General features: G+C 38.7%; 1 protein-coding gene across 1 annotated transcript in view; it reads left to right on the top strand.

The window, feature by feature from the left end:
* The window catches only part of SYN2 (synapsin II), a 240222-nt gene that overhangs the window by 62013 nt on the left and 158257 nt on the right, over positions 1-19952 (top strand).

Raw genomic sequence — 19952 nt, 5'->3', positions numbered from 1 at the left:
TGGGTGACCTTGAATAGATCAATATCCCCTTGGCTGTTCAATTTGCTTTTTTCCAAGAGGACTGGCACCATCTTGCTTCCATATTCTGAGTGGGTTAGCATTTTTGAGAAGATGAAAAAAATGGAGATATCACCCCCTACTTTGGAAGGGTTGCTGGCCCTCAGAGAGATTCTGGAAGACAGCTCTTCTCTTGTTTCCCCGATCTTTGTTCTAGCCCGATGGTCTTCTTTCCTCTCTCCCTCCATGCTTTGCTTTCTCTGGTTCTTTTTACCCTTCTCTCATGGTATCCAGAGTACATTTTGACCACTTTATGGAACTCTTTGTATAGGTACCTCTACTGACATCTGCTCTTCCCTTTCCTTCTTTGAGCTTAGTCATCTTCTCCATCCCTTTTGTTCCAGTCATTCTCAGATATATCTCTATCTTTGATCACTCAGCCTAATTTTACGTCTTTATTTCTGACAGCTTCCTGGATCTCTCTGCTTAAATGATTTGTCATAATCACAAATTCAACAAGTCTGAAACTTAATGCATCATCTTTCAAATCTTTCCTATTTAGTCTGTTCCCAACAATAGTACCATCATTACTTTAATCTATTGTGATTCAAATCTTGGTGACTGCTCTGCCTCCTTTTTTATCTTCCACATCCACTGTTACTAGATCATATAAAATCTTCTTGCAATCTCAAATATCCATCTCTTCTCCATTCTAACTGCTATCACTCTAATTGGGGGCTCCATCATGTCCTACTTGGAATACTGTCCTAACTGCTTGGCTAGTCTTGCTACTTCCAGTTTTTCCCCCCTTTTCAAGTAATCCTGCCCCCTCCTCAGGCTAATCTTCCTAAATCATAATTTTAATTTAGTCAGCTTTTGTTCTAGAACCTGTAGTGAATGGTTCCATACTGTTTCACAGAACCCAGTAGAATAGGAACTCTTTGAGGAAAAGGGATGTTTCATTTTCAGTCTTTGCATGTGCAGTATTTAACAATGACTGGCACATAGCAGGCATCTGGTAAATGTTTGTTGGAATCAAAGGATCATAGAATCATGGATCTGGGACTAGAAGGATCTAGGACCTTTGAGGCTATTGAGTTTAGTCCCTTCCTTTTACAGATGAGGAACTTGGGGCCTGAAGAACTTACATAACATGTCCAGGATCATAGAAGTGGCAGGCAGACTAAAGCAAAATTTGCACTCAAGTCCTCAGACTTTAATCCGATGTACTTTTAATGGAACAATCCCTCCGCCTGATTCTCCAGGTTCTCTAGAGCTTGGTACAACTACTCCTTTCCAATGAGAACCTCTACTATTCCCCAGCTCAAACCTTTCCTTCTCATTATCCTAAATGTAACTCATTCACTCCTCCAGTTCTGCGCCTTTGCCCATTTGTTTCCCCAGCCTGAAGCTTCCTCCTCTCTACATATCTGAATTCTTCCATCCCAATCCTATCATTTCCAAGAAGCCATCCCTGCCCAGCCCACCCCATCTCGCAAGGATGCCTCCTGTTCTTGAACTCCTATGAGACTCAAAGGATTCCTCTGCCTTTTCTTTATATGTTGTCTCATTTTCCAGCTATACTGTATATATACAAATGTATATGTATACACTATATACATACATATAGATGTATATATAGCCCCTAAGAGCAGGGACCATGTCTTCTCCTTACCTTGTAAATTCTCTAGAATAATAGTTGACCAATTGATTAAATTCTGACTCTGTAATTCAATAACCCTGTGATTTTGGTGCTTGGAACCGACTCTAACTAAAGACCAGGATCCCTCAGGAAAATAGATTCACACAGATTGGGCTTGATCTTTACAGGGGGGCTCCTATATGTCATTTTTTCTTTCTTTCTTTTTTCTCTCTCTCCTCTTCCTTCTTTCATTTCTTCCCTCCTTCCTTCTCCTCCTCCCTCCTTCCCTCTCTCCCATCCTCCCTTCTTCCCTCCCTCCCATCCTCCCTTCCTCCCATCCTCCTCTCCTCCCTTCTTCCCTCCCTCCCTCCCTTTCTTCTTCCTTTCCTTTCTCTCTCCTTCCCTCCCTCTTTCCCTCCCTCTTTCCCTCCCTCCCTTCTTCCCTTCCTCCTTCCTTTCCTCCTTTCTTCCCTTCCTCACTCCCTCCCTCCCTTCCTTCCTTCCTTCTTCCCTCCCTTCCTCCCTCCCTCACTTCTTTCCTTCCTTCCTCCCTTCCTCCCTTACTTTCTGGAAATCTTCAAAAAAAATTTCTGGAAAATTTGCAATCTGGTCTAGGTTTCTACAATTGTAGATAAAAGGGACTCTCCAGATCCTGTGCAAACACTCAAGGTAGCAAATACATGTGGGTAGAGAAAAACCTTAATTTTACCCTACAGAAAATGCAGAAAATATAAAGGACCTATTGGAGCTTATAAACTACTAGAAAAAAAACTATAAGGTAACTAAAGGACTATAAAGAATCTATAGGAAGAGGCTGTAAACATATGATATACTCACAATATAAGTGTGAGAAAAAGCCTTTTTCCTGGAAAGGCAAAATCTTTTACCTAAGCTCATAAATCAAATCAGTGGCAGACCCAAGACCCATGCTTCCTGCTTCTCATTCTAATATTGCCTAAGCTCATCAGTTTAGAGCTGGCAATAAATTTAGGAGCGATCCAGCCTAATCCTGATGATCTAATGGATGAAGAAACTTGGGCCCAGAATATCAAGAGTGACTTCCATAAGGTCACATGGACAGCTAGGAGGTGCCATAGTGCACTGGCCAGAGCTTGGAGACAGAAAAACCTGAGTTCTAATGTGGCTGCAGACATTTACTAGTTATGTGAAAACTCACCTCTTTTCTTTTTGCCTCAGTTTTCTAACCTGTAAGATGGAGATAATACTAGTACCTACCTTGAAGGTTGTTATGATGATTAAATGAGATATTTATGAAGCACATTATAAACCTTAAAGTGCTCTATAAAAACTATTATTATTATTAATTAGGTAAAGAGCTGAAATCCAAGCCCAGATCCTCTGATTTCAAATCCAGCATTTCTCCTGTCCTGCCTTGTCTTCCTCTGGACTATGCTTTCTGATTAGGACAAATAGAGAATTATATTATGTTTTATGTAAAAATAATAGAACCGATTTATGAATCACAAACAAGTCTCCATGAAAACCAACAGGTCTGAAATCAGTGTTGCTTTTCATTGGTATTTTAAACTCAACCATTTAGCTGTTTCCTTAATATGCTGTCATTTGGTCCCACCAAATGTGCTCTCAGCGGAGTCTCAGGGTTTTTCTAATGTGATAGTTGTTGCAATCATGAATATTAACAGTATGAAACATGGCATGCTGGGGAGGCAGTATAATTTTTCCCTTGTACAAACTGAGATTGAGGAGATGTGTAAATAAACAAAAAATCTGCTCTATTCTTTAAAGCAGCTATTTGGAGCGGTAGATAGAACACAAGCTCGGAGTCATTAAGACGCATCTTTGTGAATTCAAATTCAGTCTCAGTCACTTGGTCCTATTTGCCTCAGTTTCCTCATCTGTAAAATAAGCTGGAAAAGGAAATGGCAAATCAGCTCAATATCATTGCAAGGAAACCTCAAATGGAGTCATAGAGAGCTGTACATGACTGAATCACAACAATAACAAATTATGTATAGTTGTTGCTTCTCCTGAGTAAGAAATGGAAGGACAGAGAGAAACCTCTGAGCTCAAGTCAAAAGAGCTGCATTCTAGTCACCAACTGCCTGGGAGACTTTAGGGAGATACCCTTCACTTCTCTTTCCTCTTCTGTAAAATGAATGGGTTGGAGAATAAACATGGTCTATGGAGAGAATGCTGGGTTTATAGTCAGTGAAACTGAGTTCCAATTCTGGCTTATGTGCTAATTTTATGATTTTGAACAGCATCCTTAATATCTCTGAGTCATGGCTTCCTTATCTATAAAATATTGGGTCTGGACACTGCAGGCCTTGTGGTCTTTTCCCACTCTGAAGCCATACTCTGAAAAAAAAAATAAATCTATGCTCTGACGAACCTCCAGCTAGAACATTTCCAAAATCACCATTTAATGATGCTTCCTGAATATTGTTCACTCCCAACTAGATTGTAAACTCCTTAAAGCTAGTTCTGTAGAGTTATTACCTGCGTGATCTCGGGCAAATTACCTAACTCGTGGGCTTCAATTTCCTTCTTTGTAAAATGAAAGCATTGGAACAAATGATCTCCAAATTTCCTTCCAGCTCCAACATTCTGTAATTCCCATTTTCTTTTATTTCCTCTAAAGTAGAAGCCATAAGGAGCTCTTAGCAAACAATTGGAGCCCTAGACTTTTAGACTTTTTCCCCGAGGTCCCTGTTCAAGTCCCTGAATTTGTGATTAGGAAACTCTTCAAGGAGAGATGCATCCATTCTGACTTCTTTATTGGAAAAATTAAAATTTTTATTCATTTTGGGGATTCTTAAGAATACAGGTCTTCTGTACCTTCCATCTTGGGTTTTGTTTGCAGATATCCTGGAGTCTTCTTCAGTTTTTTGACAGATAACCAATTTGCTGCTGTGAAGAAAGATAACATAAATAAAATATTTTTAAAGCACCTACTATATGCTAGACACTCGAACTAGGTTTGGATATATAGATTGCAAAGAGAAAACAACCCCTAATCTCAAGGAATTTGCATTCTAACAAATTGACCAGAGTTTTGACAATTTTATCTAAAGCCAGAACAGGAACTGGGTAAACCCATGGACCAGCTAGCATCCCCTCTTGCAGGTCTTAAGTGTTTTTGGCCAGGGATTTGAAGGTCAATTTGTCAAGACGCATTAAGCCTCGGAGGCGATTGACTTGCCTTGGAGTGACTGTCTGGGTACATCATGAGGTCATCAGGAAATAGAGTGCTTCTAATGGGTGTCAATTATGGATAGAATTTTGCTGAAATCATAAACTATGCCCAAAGGCAGCCCGAGAATCAGTGACTTCTCTTGGATTTTACAATGAAGGCAATAACTTCCAGTTTAGCCCTTGAGATAAACTGTTAGCAATATAATTCCCAGGCAGATGGAACATTTTTACTACAGTGTCTCTATTACCTTCTGTCCCAGAGTAATGGTTATATAGGATCATATCTGGTAGGTACCTAAAAGACTATCTAGTCTATTCCATTTATTTAAAAATATGAAAACTGAGCTTTAAGGAGATTACGTGATTTTAGAGTCTACACTTCCTGAGACCAGAGATTATTATGATTTTTCCTTTGATGTTGTTTTTTTATTTTTGCCTTTCTTTATATCTCTAGGGATTAGTACATAGTATTCTGGCAGAGAGTAAGTGCTTGATAAATGTTTGTTGAGTGACTAACTGTGAACTAGAGCCAGTGCGGTATATAGCCTGGCAAGCAAAGAGTGTCTTTGGAAGCCATACTTCTGCATTATTATATAGTGTGGAAAGCACTATATTTGGAATTAAAAGACCTGGGTTTGAATTCTAGTTTTGCTATTTTGCTACCCATAATCTCCCTTGGACTTTAGATTTCCAAATCTATAAACTGAGGTTGTTGGACTCCAAGATCCTTTCTAGTTCCAAATGCTGTGATACTACTCAAAATACTGAAATCCACTTCTTTAAAGGTCATAGGAAAGGCAGCTAGTTGGTACAATGGTTAGAGTACCAGCCCTGAAGTCAGGAGGACCCGAGTTCAAATCTAGACTCTGACACTTAATACTTGGTAGCTATGTGACCCTGGAAATCACTTAACCCCAATTACCTTGTACAAACAAAACAAACAATAAAAACCATAGGTTTGTGACTTTTGAGTTCTTAAGTAGGGACCATCTGGTCCAAGGGGTCATTAATTTTGCATGTATCATGATAACTCTCTTGGGCAGGCTGCTGAAGTTGTTGGACTTCTCTTAGATCATGCTTTTAAAAGCATAAGGTAAAATACATATGATTAAAAAGGAAACCAATCGTATTAAAATACAATTATTGAAATAAAAAAATCAGAGTCCAGGGTTAAGAACTTTTATCTAGTCCAGTGCTCTCATATATGGGGTAGCTAGGTGTTGTATTGGATAGATCGCTTGGCTTGGAATCAGGAAGATTCATCTTTCTGAGTTCAAATCTAGCCTCAGACACTTATTAGCTGTGTGAGCCTGGGAAAGTTACTTCCCTCTATCTCAGTTTCCTCACCTCTAAAATGAGCTGGAGAAGGAAATGGCAAACCACTCCATTATCTTTGCCAAGAAAACTCCAAATGAGGCACTAAGAGTTGGCCATAACTCAAATAACTCAATAACAACTGTCTAATTGTCTATCCTATCTATCATCATATATGGTTATATCTATATCTATAGACAGAGATATATGTAGAAATATATGTGGACGGGTAAAATGGAGAAATATATTTAATATATAAACACAAATTTGCACCATAAATTTGTATGTGTATGTGTGTTATGTACTTCCTAATCCTTGGATATCTTGAAGGGGAATGATGTCAGAATTCAGAACCTGAGGGAACCTCCCTCTACTCTCCCCCATATAAATTTGACTTCCATCTATCCTGAGTTTCATCGCTAGGAGTCATCCCTTCAATGGTACACAACATTCCCACCCTCTGATGGTAGGCAGACAACCCATAGACCTTCTTGCAGACTTGCTTCTCAGGATTTTACTGCTATTTGGACACCAAAGCCTCACTCAGGTGTCCACCTCCTTCCTCTCTCTCCCTCCATGATGTGACATTTCCTGGTTAACATCCTTTGCAGTATTTCTTGTGTACAAGTCATTTTGGTAATATGTTACAGCTTCCTTATGCTCACTATCGGTCTTTGGGCTGCTCTTGAGGTCAGTTGGAATTTTGACATTCGAAGATTGCAAGGTTCTGCTCATAGCTATATAACACGACCAAAAAAATTGGTACTAAGAAGAAAAGATCCTTCCTGGCAGGAAAAAGCTCGGGTTTGTTGATTGCGCTGCAGTTTCCTAAATATAATCTATCATGCTTTATTCTTTCTGCTGAGACTTTGACCCAGGGGCTCATTGTCCATCCGCAGGGATGGCGGGAGAGACATATAGGTTCAGTGGGCTGTCCATCCACGTATGTGTCATAGACCAGGCCACAGACTCTCATCTACACTTGGGTTTTCTGGCATGACTTATCTGATCAGTTGTCTTGGGAATGGTTGAAGTTCTGTTTTCAGGGACTTACTGGAGACCTGGAAATATGACCTGATCCAGAGGCAAAAGCAAGTAAGTAACTTAACACGTGCTGCCCAGAAGCAGCTAGTTAGGATAATGGATAGAGCACCAGGCATGGAATTCAGTAAGACCTGAATTCAAATCTAGCTTCAGATACTTACCAGCTTTGTGACTCTGGGAAAGTCCTTAACCTCTGCATGCCTTCTCTCAACTGTAAAATGGGCTTTTTAAGGCCCCTTAAAGCTCAAAATCCTTGATCTACTGAATATTTAGCTTATTTTTTGACTTTTGGCTAAGTTATTTCTTATTTCTATTGTCTGTGAGTAATCAAGCAACCAGGATTTAAATGCTTACTTCACTAATAATAACTACCATGTATAAATTGCTCTAAGGTTTGCAAAGCATTTTACAATTTTAACCCATTTTATCCTTATAAAACATTAGGAGGTTTACACTTTCCCTCTCAAGCTCATTTTACAGATGAGGAAATTGAGGTGAACAGGGGAAAGTGACTTGCCCAGGGTCACACAGTGAGTGTGTGTCTGAGGCAGGTTTGAACTCAGGAAGATGAGTCTTTCTGACTCCAGACCTGATGCTCTATGCACTCTGGCTCTGGCTAACTGCCTAAAGGAGGAATCATTTCATTAAAAATAAGCTTCGTCACCAGCAAGAAAGGAGACATCACTACAATACCTAAGTAGATTAAATGATAAATGTTGACTGCACATGATTTTACTGTCTTCCTATAAACATTCAGGATGCATTCTTCCATTTATGTGCCTCTGCTTATACCAGGTAGATAAAAATCAAACAGAAGCACAATCAGATGTGCCTATAACATCATTTCCTACTTCTCCCCAATTCATAATTCAAAACAGGGCTTTCCTCTTTTAGGAATTAAAAAAACCAGATAGGGCAGGCTGACATCAGCACCCAATTTCTGCCATTTTTAGGTAGCCAGTGTGCTGAGAAGAGGCTTGGATTCTAATCCTGATTCCACGACTTCACTCAATGATCAGTAAAAATAACATTTTACCTTAGTTGATTTAGCCCAATGTTGATAACTGATCAGTTACTCCTCTGAATTTTGAGCTGTTACAAATATGCTAAACAAGCCATCATCCATAAAGGACATGGCTTATTATACTCAAGATTGTTCAATAGCTCCCTATTAAAGAGAAAGCTTGGCATCTATAGCCCTTTATGGACTGACTCAAACCTATTTTTCTAGGTAGTTCTTCCTGCCCTCAATGATCTAGCTATATTGTCCTACTTCTCCTGAGTCTGTCCCTCCTCACCTCCACCTCCTTAGATAAGCTCCTTCATATTGTCTTCATATCCCCAACACCTAGCACAATGCTTGGTATACAGAAGGCACCTAATAAAAACTTGTTGACCAATTCAGGCTCATCTCAGGTATTACCTCTTATGGGAAGCCTTTCTAAACTGTTAGAATTGTTTTTCTCCTCAGATTATAGAGGAGAATAATAATAATATATATTATGAAATGCTTTATCTGTGTAAATGTTTCTTCTGGGAAGGAAAGTAAGCTTCTTAAAGGCAAGATATGTTTTTTTTGCCTTTGTATTCCCAGTGGCAAGTGTAGTAGGTGCTTAGGAAATACTGGCACATAGTAGGCACTTTTTGCCAACTAAATGATTAGCTTTGAGCCAGTCAGAGATTCCTTATCCAAAAACTGTCAGTAAAAGTACTTTGAAATGCACAAAACATGATGTAAATGCAAGGGAAGTTGATTCATAATCAATAATAATAATAATTACGGTGTTTATGTAGTGTCTTCAGGTCTGAAAAACACTTTATATACATTATCTCATTTCAGTCTTACACTTAACTCCATGAAATGGATACTACAGGTGATAATATTGTCATCCTATAAAGAAGGAGGCTGCAGTTCAGAAAGTTAAATGCATTTATTAAGCATCAATATGTGCTAGGTACTGTACCAGGAGAATCACAGATACTATCCTATTTAATACTCACAAAGTGAGCGTTGTGACCCTTATTTTTCAGATGAGGAAAATAACTTGTCCAGAGTCACATAGTGGAAAGTACCTGTTGTAGCAGACATGGCAAAAAATGAGTTGGTATGATTTCTAAGGTCCCTTCCAAATATTAAATCCCACAAATCCATGAAATCATGAAAAGATTGGGAATAGTAAGAAGATTAAAAAATGAGACGGATGTTGAGGGCCTCCACACATGCAAAAAATGTTTGTGGCAGCCCTTTTTGTAGTGGCAAGAAACTGGAATATAACTATAAATAAAAGAAATAAAAAATAAAAAATGAGGTGGATGGTGGCCTTTGTGGAGTAAAAGGGACAGGGAGTCAGTTCAACACTCTCCAGGCACTTCATATATGTCAGGTTCTGTGCTAAGTTGTAGGACCCAAAGAAAGGCAAAAATATGACCTTTTCCCTCAAGGAGCCCATATTCAAACAACTATGCACATACAAGATACATATAGTATAAAAGCAAAAAAGGAAGAAAACAAGCATTTATTAGGTACCTACTACGTGTCAGGTACTGTGCTAAAACACTTTACAAATATGATTTCCTTTGATTCTCACAACAACCTTGAAAAGTAGGTGCTAGTATGATCCCCATTTTGTGTTTGAGGGAACTGAGAGCACTTGCCCAGGGGAACACTCATCTGAGACTGGATTTTAAACACAAGTCTTTTTGACTCTACTTCCAAAGCTCAAATCACTGAGCCACTTAGCTGCCTCGATTGATGATTCCAACATCCAAAATGAAAAAGAGGTTAACTTTCCTAAACTGGAGTAATCCAATCCAAGACAGAGAGAAGATGGAGGGATGTGAAGGAAGGTTGAGTCAAACAGTGGGCCAGCATTAGGGGACTGAGTGAGAAGAAATTTGTCCCAGGGTGCTGAGCTCATGGGATGATTGAAATTGTGTTAGCTGTTTATCCCCCTGGAGTTTGTCTAATTAATGTCTGTGTTCCCATGGGGTTTGAAAACAGGTATAAGCAAGGAAAACTAATGGGTCAGAGTCTTTACAGCCACAGGGCTGAAGAAACAGAGCTCTCTCTAACAGGATTTCTCCCCTGCAGTGAAAAAACAGGAGTTTTGGTTTGGTTTTTTTTTTTTTTTTTTTTTTTTTTTTTTTTTTTTTTTGGAAAGATCTTACAACCTGGGATAGTTTGTTTTATAGGTCAGGGTGTATGAAGTATGATGTTAGGGAGACACAAACCTTCTTCCTTGTGCACCACAAACATGGCCATATTCTGCCCCTTAGCTCCAGGCCAGGATCCACAGACTAATTTCTATGGTTTAGGGGATACCAACAACTGGGGAAAATCAGGAAATGGTTCTCTTGATTTGAACTGAACCTTGAAGGAAGTAGATAGTTCCAAGGGACCCAGATGACAAGGCAGAACATTCCAGCTCCTACTCTGCTGTTTACTAGCCACTTTTTGTGGATCACTTGAGATTTTCAGATTTCAGTTTCCTCATCTATAAAACAGGCACAGTCCTGGTCTGACCCTGCCCATAGATTGTTTCCCCCGAGCCCTTCTTCAAACAGACCCCCACTCCTGGCCTGATAGTTTTATCCTTCAACCCTACATTTAGAGTCCTGGTCTAAAGCCTGGTGTCCCTCCCTCAAACCAGACTTTATTTAATCCTCATCTCGTTCCTTGGCTCCTTAATTCTGATTATATACCAACCTGCTTCCTCAAAGCACAGACAGAGCCTTTAACCTGATAGACCCTTGTCCCTTGACCCTGATTTTCCAATCTGAGCTCTGACTCTGTCTCTAGTCTTGAGTCAGTTTTCTCTGCATCTCATTATACAGGTCATACAGTCATCCCATACAATGATCCATTGACCTTTAATCACTTGAAAATTGACAATTATGAGAAAATTAATTTCATTGTTAATCAGTCTGAAGGAGGTAAATATTATAGCTATTAACTTATCATTTCAGCACTCTCAGAACTGGTTAGTCAAAAGTCGCCCTGTGCTCCTCCATTATCTTTTCTAATGCAGGCACTAACTGCCCATGGCATTAAATAGTGAGAAAACCTCTTTGGCAGGGGATGGGTGACAAAGGAATACCTAGAAGAACATGTCAGTGATTGAGAGGTAGTATACTGTCATCACAGGTGTTTTGCATTTCTATAATTTAAAAAAAATAGACTTTAGTATTTTGTGAGCTTTTTTTTTCCCTTTTAGTCGGTACGTATTATTTGCTTATTTTTCAGAGATTTGTATGTGAATTCTTTCCTTTTCTTTCCACCTTCCCCTTTTCATTCATTAATGATTCAAATCTCAGATGTTCTGGAAGAACTTACTAAGCTTTCAGGAACATTTTAGAAGCATCTCTAACCACTCTTAGACTCATGCCTACAGCATACTTTCTTTCCTATTTTATTTCTGGTGTAGGAATTAAATTCAGTAATTGGTGTTGTCCAATTTGATGGAAGAGGAGATTGGGTACTTCTAGGAGAAAGCATGGTAAGAGTAATGGCAATCAGAGGAAAAAGACCTGGGTTTGGATTCAACTTCTGTTCCTCACTATATGACTTTGGAGAAAGTCAGTTATCTCCATTTTCTTATAGATAAAATGATGAGATTAAACCAGATGACCTTTCCAGCTCGTAATCAATGACCATAATGGGCAGTTGTCTTACAGCCATCTGCTCTCTCCCCTCATTTTCATTCAAGTCTCCTCACAGTCTGCTGGGTTAGAAATATTCTTTGTGTGCAGGCTGGCAACCTGGACAATACTGAAATTCTAATATGTCATTGAATGCCACAAGGAGAGAAGCTACTCCCAGTGTCAGAATATCTGAACTCAGCTCCTACCTCAGACGCTTAGGTACATAACCCTGAGTGAGTATTTAGCAGCACTTAATTTCTCTGTGACTCAGTTTCTTCAACTGTAAAATGGGAACCATAATACCTGTAGACCCTATTTGTAAGAATGTTATAAGAATCAAGTGAGACAATGGATGTAGTATTCTACTAATCTTCAATATACATTGCCATTACTGGGTGGTAGCAGCAAAATGATTTACTTTGGCATGAAGAAAATCTGGATTTGAATCCTGCTTCTGACACCAGTTGCATTTTCCTGAACCTCAGTTTCCCCTTCTGTACATGGAGATTAAAATAGTTTTTATCTCACAAGATTGCCATAAAGATCAAATGATATAAAGAAATGTTCTGCAAACCTAAAAGCATTACATGAATGTTAGTTATTGCTATATAATATAATTTTATATATAATATTATATCATTAGGTAACAATATTATATACAATATTACATAATTAGGTAACATTGAATTATATCCTAGCAGTAATATAATTCATGTATTATAATAATTGTTCCTTTTCCTCCTTATTGTAAATCTGAACATGTAGCATTTATCAATTGAGGATTCACTTAAAAATGTTTCTAGAACAAACTGTTTTGAGATATCTCCTTTTTAATTACTCTCAGTTCTCCTCTTCTCTTTGAACAATCCTGCCTCTCCACGAGAACAGCGAGTTCAGGTTAGCTGCTGATTGCCTCCTGGTGAAGAGATATCCATTTATCATCCCCCAGTGGGTCCCCATGGACTAATGAGGGGACTGGCCATCTGTTGGCTAGAGTCTGCCTGGTAACTGGATCCAGGATCCAGAGCGTGGCTGTGTGGAAGAGGAGTCTGTATGACTTAGCTTGACTGCGGGGGCCCCCATCTGTATGGTCTGTGTTTCTCCCCAGGTAAGGGTAAGAATTCTAATTGCCTTTTCTGCTGCCACTGAGAAGCAGAACTAACCTTATACATGACTGGAGTGATGTGATCTGAGGGGTCTTTCAGAAAGCCTATCCTCTCCCCATTCCCCACCCCTTCCCAGCCTGAAATTCTACCACTAGAGAGTCATTCCTGTGGTTTAACAAAGTCCACATTTAAAACTGCCTTTGGCAGCAGCAGGGATATTAAATAGTAACAATATCATTAATATTATTTCAAATACAAATATTTGATATAAATGGTATGACATAGGGGCTGCTAGGTGGCGCTGCAGTGGATAGAGCACTTAAAGTCAGATATACTCATCTTCCTGAGTTCAAATCTGGCTTTAAATACTTGGTACCTGTTTGATCCTGGGTAAGTCACTTAATGCTGTTTGCTTCAATTTCCTCATCTTTAAAATAAGCTAGAGATGGAAATGGCAAACCACTCCAGTATCTCTGTCAAGCTAACTCCAAATGAAGGGACAGCTAGTTGGGGCAGTGGATAGAGCACCAACCCTGGAGTCAGGAGGACTTGAGTTCAAATCTGGTCTCAGACACTTAGCACTTCCTGGCTGTGTGAACCTGGCCAAGTCACTTAACCCCAATTGCTTCAGCAAAAAAGAAAAGAAAAGAAAGAAAAGAAAATCCCAAATGGGGTCATGAAGTTTTGGACACATCTGAAATGATTGAAACAGTGAAAAGTATGACATGGTGAATAAACAGTTAATTCAGAATTGATAATACTTGAATGCTCCAGGTAACTTAAGATTCTAAACTGAGGATGAGATGTTGTCCTGTATTGGTAGGGGAAGTTTCCTCATTGGCATTTGTCCAAACCAATGAAATCACAAATAGGCAGCCAAATTAACAAGTGACACTTATATGAGAGTTGAAAGGAGTCTGTAAAGTGATTTCCATCATACGTTATTTCATTTGAGCTCTACATCTTTATCAATTATTAAAATCTGGGCTTGAGTTTAATCAGAGGCTTTTCCCAGTGATAGTTAATGTGAAGAGAAAGGAATGATTCCTAGGACATCAGTGTTGGAAGGAGCCTTAGAGATCAACTAAATCCAATCCTTTCTTCATTTTACAGAGAAACTGAGGCCCAGAGAGCAAAAAGGGAATGTTGGGGGCAGAAAGAGTAGGTAGGGAAGGATGCCATGTAGCCTGCAAAAAGAGAAAAAGGTGAGTTAGGCAACAGAAGGCATTGGCTGCCCTGGAAGGGGGGAAGATAGGGAGAGGGAAGAAAGAGAGAAGGGTAAAGGCTAAAAGCTGTAAGGTCCATCCCTCAAAAAGCAAAGAGACAATAAAATGTACAGGCTTAGTTACTTTCCAGGTCACAGATATGGTTTGGATCCTCTGTCCACCTTTCTGTGTGGCCAGGAGGAATTCCTGAGAAGACTAGGGAAGGACGCTGAACAGAATACCCCCCTTGAGGACAAAGAGTAATTTTTGGATTTTGGTTTTTCATTTTTGCATCCTTAGCACTCTGTAGAAGTCTTGCCCATGTTAGACATTTAAATATTTGTTGAATAAAATGGAATTTAAGTCTCTTTTCTTTAGTGAAGTGGAGAGCTATGGAGAGAAATCATTGTGAGATCTCTTGTTACTGTGTTGGTGGTTTTTGCTTAATTATTATCATTATTATTTTATTACAAAGAAGGGTGGGCGTAGGGATGGTTTATCTCTAGAAATGACCATGATGTGAAAACAAAAGGCTGACTTGAGGAAAGTTATTTTTAAAAATAAAGGAACAAACAAAAAGGAAACTGACAGATAGCTAGGTTGATGTATGGATAGATAGGTAAGTAGGTAGGTAGATAGATGGATGGATGAATAAATGGATAGATAGACAGACAGATAGATGACAGTGTGAAGTTTGGGAATATAGTGCAAGATGTAAGCAGTGCTTTCAAGTGCACTCCAGGACAATCACATTAACCCTCTACCTTTCTCTACTAGCTCATCTCTGCATTACTTTTCTTTTACCCAATGTTGTAAAGATGGTCCATCGGGTGTGTTCTACAATAGTCTCTGCATTTGCCAAGATGACAGAAATGTTCTCTTTAATCAACTTGACCCTGCCCTTCTGTAAAACCAAAGAAACCTCTTTTTCCCCAACCTGCTTCCCCTCTCTCAATTCAAACTGGCAATTTAGATAAAAATCACTGCTAATGGCAATGCAATTTATTAGCAGTATCAATTATTGCAGAACTTTAGAAAAATATTCAAACTGGATATAAAAGACTTGGTTTGAGGTTCACAGACAGAATCAACTCTCATCTTCCCTCCTTTCTCATTTTCTGAAAAAAGGGGTAGAGATTCAAACCCTTCATTGGAAATATTCTCCAAACTGAGGTCTGGAAAACAAGAGCTCTTGACTGAACTTTACTCTCACAACGGCTGGGATTTTGTTCCATCCACTCTGGTCATGTGTCTATCTTAAGTGTCCATCTTCATGTCTCTGTTTTCTTGTCACTCTGTGGTCTGCACACTAATTGGATGGTGTAGCATCTCCGTCTCCTAGTTGTTCCCCCAAACTGGAATACATTCTCAAGGTCACTGACACTCTAAAACATACTGTTCTCTTTGGATGCCCATGAATAATTAGGCAAATGATGCTTTATCACATCAGGAATGTCTTTCAAAACCTCAGTGATCCCAGTGATCTCAGTGATTCCTCTTGAGCTCACCTAATCTTGGCAAATGATTAAATAAAATTGGATTGAATTGAACTGGTTCCAAAAGAGGTAGTTATTGATCCAGAACACTAAAACTGAATCTTGTAACCCATGCAAGACTTATTAAAGAGATCTATCTCCTTTCACCTGGGGGAAACACAGAATTAACTTGACCCTCCAAGCAGCATCAGAGATCTATACTCAGAAAAGTCAGTGCAGTCTGGATGGTCATTTAATGGAGACTGAGCTCTCCTGGCCTGGATTTAAGAGGATTGCAGTGTTTGTGCTCAGAATCAATAGATGTTTATACAGGCCCTCAAGGGAAAGTCTGGTATTACTCCAGAAGCAAGAAGCCCAATTGCCTTTGTTTGGAATTGGCTATATGAATAGGCATATGAGATACTCTGTAAACAAGCAGAAGGCACCAGGGACAATGTGTGCACTTATTAGCAAAAATTGCTCGGCCTAACTGTGGCAGATAAATGGTAGGACGGTTAAAATTGTGCCCAGCTGAGCCTTGGCAATGAACAGGTGGAAAGAGGGGAATGCCAGGGAGTGGAGACATGTCAATAGGATAGAAGGAGGTGTTCAGTCTGAGGCTTAAGCATCATTTTAGATCCTATATTTACTTTGGTCTGATCAAAATTGATAATCTTTCATTTAATTACCTACCCTCCCCCAATTAACAAGAATTTATTTTCTCTTCCACTTCCTCTCCCATTCTGAACAAAAAAGGAAAAAAAAAGCCTTTGTTATAGATTTGCCCAATCAAATGAAACAAAATCCCACACTGGCCTTGTCTAAAAACATAGGTTCCACCCTATTCTTAAGTATATCTTAAGGATGACATCACCTCTGGCTGACAATGTTTTTTTGGACTATGGCCACATTTACCCAAACATTGTGGCATTTGCTATTTGGGCATGTGTCAGTAAAAACTAGTAGGTTGGACCAGGTGATCTTTTGGGTCATTTCCAGCTCTTAATTTTTTTTTTTTAATTCCAAGTACCAAATAATAGGAAATGCTGGAAAAAACTTAGAAACAGACAGGGATCATTAATATTTTTTTATGTCCAAATCTGATCTGATAGAGAGACAACTTGGTGTACTGGACTCAGGAAGACTTGAGTGCAAATCCTGGGACCTCACATAGCCTCACTGATCCTCAGTTTCCTCATTTGTAAAATGAGGGGATTGAACTCGATGACCTGTGGGAACCCTTTTAACTTTACATCAGTAATATTGTACTAGTAATAATAACTAGCATTTGTAAAACCACTATAAGCTTTGCAAAGTGCTTTACATATATCATTTGATCCTCAAAATAACCTGGGGTGGAGTAGCTTTTAACTATAATTTCCATTTTACAGATAAGAAAACTGAGGCTAATAAAAAGTCACATGATATCTTCCTGACTCCCAGCCCAATGCTCTTTGTAATAGCACAGTGTATGGCAGGTATTTTGGAATTGGAGAAATGGAAACTCAAGTGACAGAGATAATTTGTGAAAGAGCCAGCACTGGAAACTGGAGTTTTGAGATTCTACAGCCAAGAATCATCTCTGTTTTATTTTGGAATGAATTTTTAATATTTTCATTTGAATATGGATAGACTAGTGTCATTGACTTCAAATAAAATCAAATGAGCTAATGTATGTTAAGTGGTTTGGTTTGTAAGTTATATAATTTTTTAAAGCTGTGTAAATGTCAGCTATTGTTATTGTTGAATAATATTCTATTATTATTACTATTACTAGAACAATTATTACTCTAATCGGTATGACTCAATTCCCATAGTCAATATGATTTGAAGCAGCTTGGAACTGCTCGGCTGAACCTCTCTCTGCAGCCCACTCCATGCTGGGAAGAGAAAACTACTCGTGATGAACAGCCGCTATTTACATAGAGGCACACTCTTCTGCTCTTTCCTTGGGAAAGAGAAATAGTTGGATCTCAGCATGAGGGCTAGATCTCCTGAAGGAGGAAAATCCATCTACCAGTGCAGATTGCCATTGTTTTGGGGAATTTATAGCTTTAGAGAATTACCTAGAACATTGAGAGACTAGATAGACATAGATTTTTTTGTGTTAGAACTACTCCTTCAACCCATGTTTCTTAGGATCCAAAGCTATCTTTATATGCTTAATACCATCTCATGCAGAGGAAGAATGAAAAGAAGTATTCATCAAACAGTCAGGAAGGTACTAAAGTATATGTAGAGCAGTATATAAACAAAGGCTGTGGGACTAGATCTCCCTGATGTGAGCAGCCTGTCAGTGGTAGAGACTGCAATCCATCATGTGTTCTTTCTTATGTTCTTTAGTAAATCCACCACATAATATGGTAGGGGACTTTGCTTCAGGGCTTTTAAATCTCATGGGTATCAAATGAAGGATGCCCATTTAGGACTGGCTCTAGCATCTTTCTGATAAGAACTCTTATGCAGAGCTCCTCACTAGTAACATACTATAGCTTACTTGCACCCATCATTGCTCTCACCATTCATTGGCTTTTGGACCACCAGAAACTTTACTTCACTGAAGACTGTGACACTCCATGATATAAAACCATATAACGTTGTGAGAATATTCTGTCTTCTTAAAAATGAATCTTTTTTAAAGAGGAATTTTCTTGTCATTGCTGGACAGTTCCCCTAATGCAATCTGGCCTACTTCATTCACTCAGTTATGGGCCTAATTCATTACCTGTCTTCAGTGCATGTCTAAGATTTGTGCACTGAGGCTTCCTAAATAAGACCTCAAATCACAATTAAAAATCACAATAAAAAAAATTTCTGACAACCCACACACAAAAAAATCAAGTGAATAAAAATATGGATTGTCCAGCAAATTATTAACAATAACAATAATTCACATTTATATCATGCTTTAATGGTCATAGACCATTAAATTTGTGGTTCATCACAACATCTCTGTGCAATGTCATGTAAACATTCTTATTCACATTCAGGAAATAAAATTTTTATTCCTATTTGTGTAAGAAAACTGAGGTTCAGGGAAGCTAAGGGATATTTTTGTAATTTACTATAAATGATAAATGTTGGAGCCAAGATATGAGCTCAGGTCCCTTGATTCAAAATCCAGAGCTCATTTCTGTTTTTGATGTGGTTCCTAGATAGACCAATCAGAGAATTCTCTGAAGAGACTGGCCACAGGTAAGCTGAAGGTGGCTATTTGAAAGCTATCTGGATTTGGTTTAGGGAAATGATGGTTTAGTGAATGCATAGTTTTTGGGGTTTTTTCTTGATAAGAGGGTAGAAATAGTGGCTCATTTTAACTGATGGAAAAATCTCCGGTAAGAATTGAGGTACTGGTTCTCAGTTTAGCCTAAATAGGTCATCACCTACATGTTATTGGAAGGCTGTTGGGAAAATTGGACTCCCTCCTTCTCTCTTGCTTCCCCACCCAAAACCCAACTCTATCAGAACTGTTACCAATGGTTAAAAGGTTCATTAGAAGAACCTTAAAACCCTGTCATCTCTTTAAAAGGGAGGCAGTCTTCTTTCCTTAAATTAAGTTTGGAAAAGGAAGAGAAAAAAATATGAACCATTGGCAACCTGTTGGAAAGATGGTAAAGAGGAAAACTTAAAGGTAGAGGAAATAAAATAAACTATTTTTCCTTTTTTAGTAGTTTAATTTAAAACAGACCTCTCTGCTCATTTCCTCTCTCCTTTTAGAAGGAAACCAATCATATCTTGGCCATGCTTTGTGTAAGACCTTTGAATAGGATAATGAAGTTAAAAGGAGCCTTTGGGATGATACTGTCTAATTATACTATTCAAATTGGAAGAAGGGGGAGAGAGAAAGAGATAATCAGAAAAGAAGACATGAAGATAGACAGTAGAAAGAAAAAGATAAAGAGAGAGAAAAATATGGAGACATAGAGATGTAGAAAAAAAGAAAAAGAGGTAGATAGAGAAAAAAATATGAAGAGAGGGATAAATGGAGAGAGAAAGAAAGAGAAAGAAAAAACAGAGAGAAAAAATATAGACAGATGGGAAAATAAAAGGAGAGAAAGAGAAAAACTGGGAGATGGGGAAATATGAACACAAGTAGAAAGGAGTCAGAATTTGAATCCAGGTTCTCTGACTCTCAAAACCATTAACCTTGCCAGTTTATCCTCATTCAATAGGCACAAAAAGCGTACATGTAAGTTAGCTTCTACAAGAGATATCTTTACAAAGCTGGCTAGTGGTAAGCTCCTGGGGAACCTAAGACACTGATCACTTGGTGAAGAATTCTGGGGAGCTCTGGCTCATGGACAGATGGCCTAAAGGCAGTTTGGGAGTATTTTTTCTAAAAGCTGGCAAG

This window comes from Sminthopsis crassicaudata, chromosome 1 (genome assembly GCF_048593235.1).
Source record: "Sminthopsis crassicaudata isolate SCR6 chromosome 1, ASM4859323v1, whole genome shotgun sequence".
Taxonomy (NCBI): Eukaryota; Metazoa; Chordata; class Mammalia; order Dasyuromorphia; family Dasyuridae; genus Sminthopsis; species Sminthopsis crassicaudata.
This window is presented reverse-complemented; position numbering and strand designations above follow the sequence as displayed.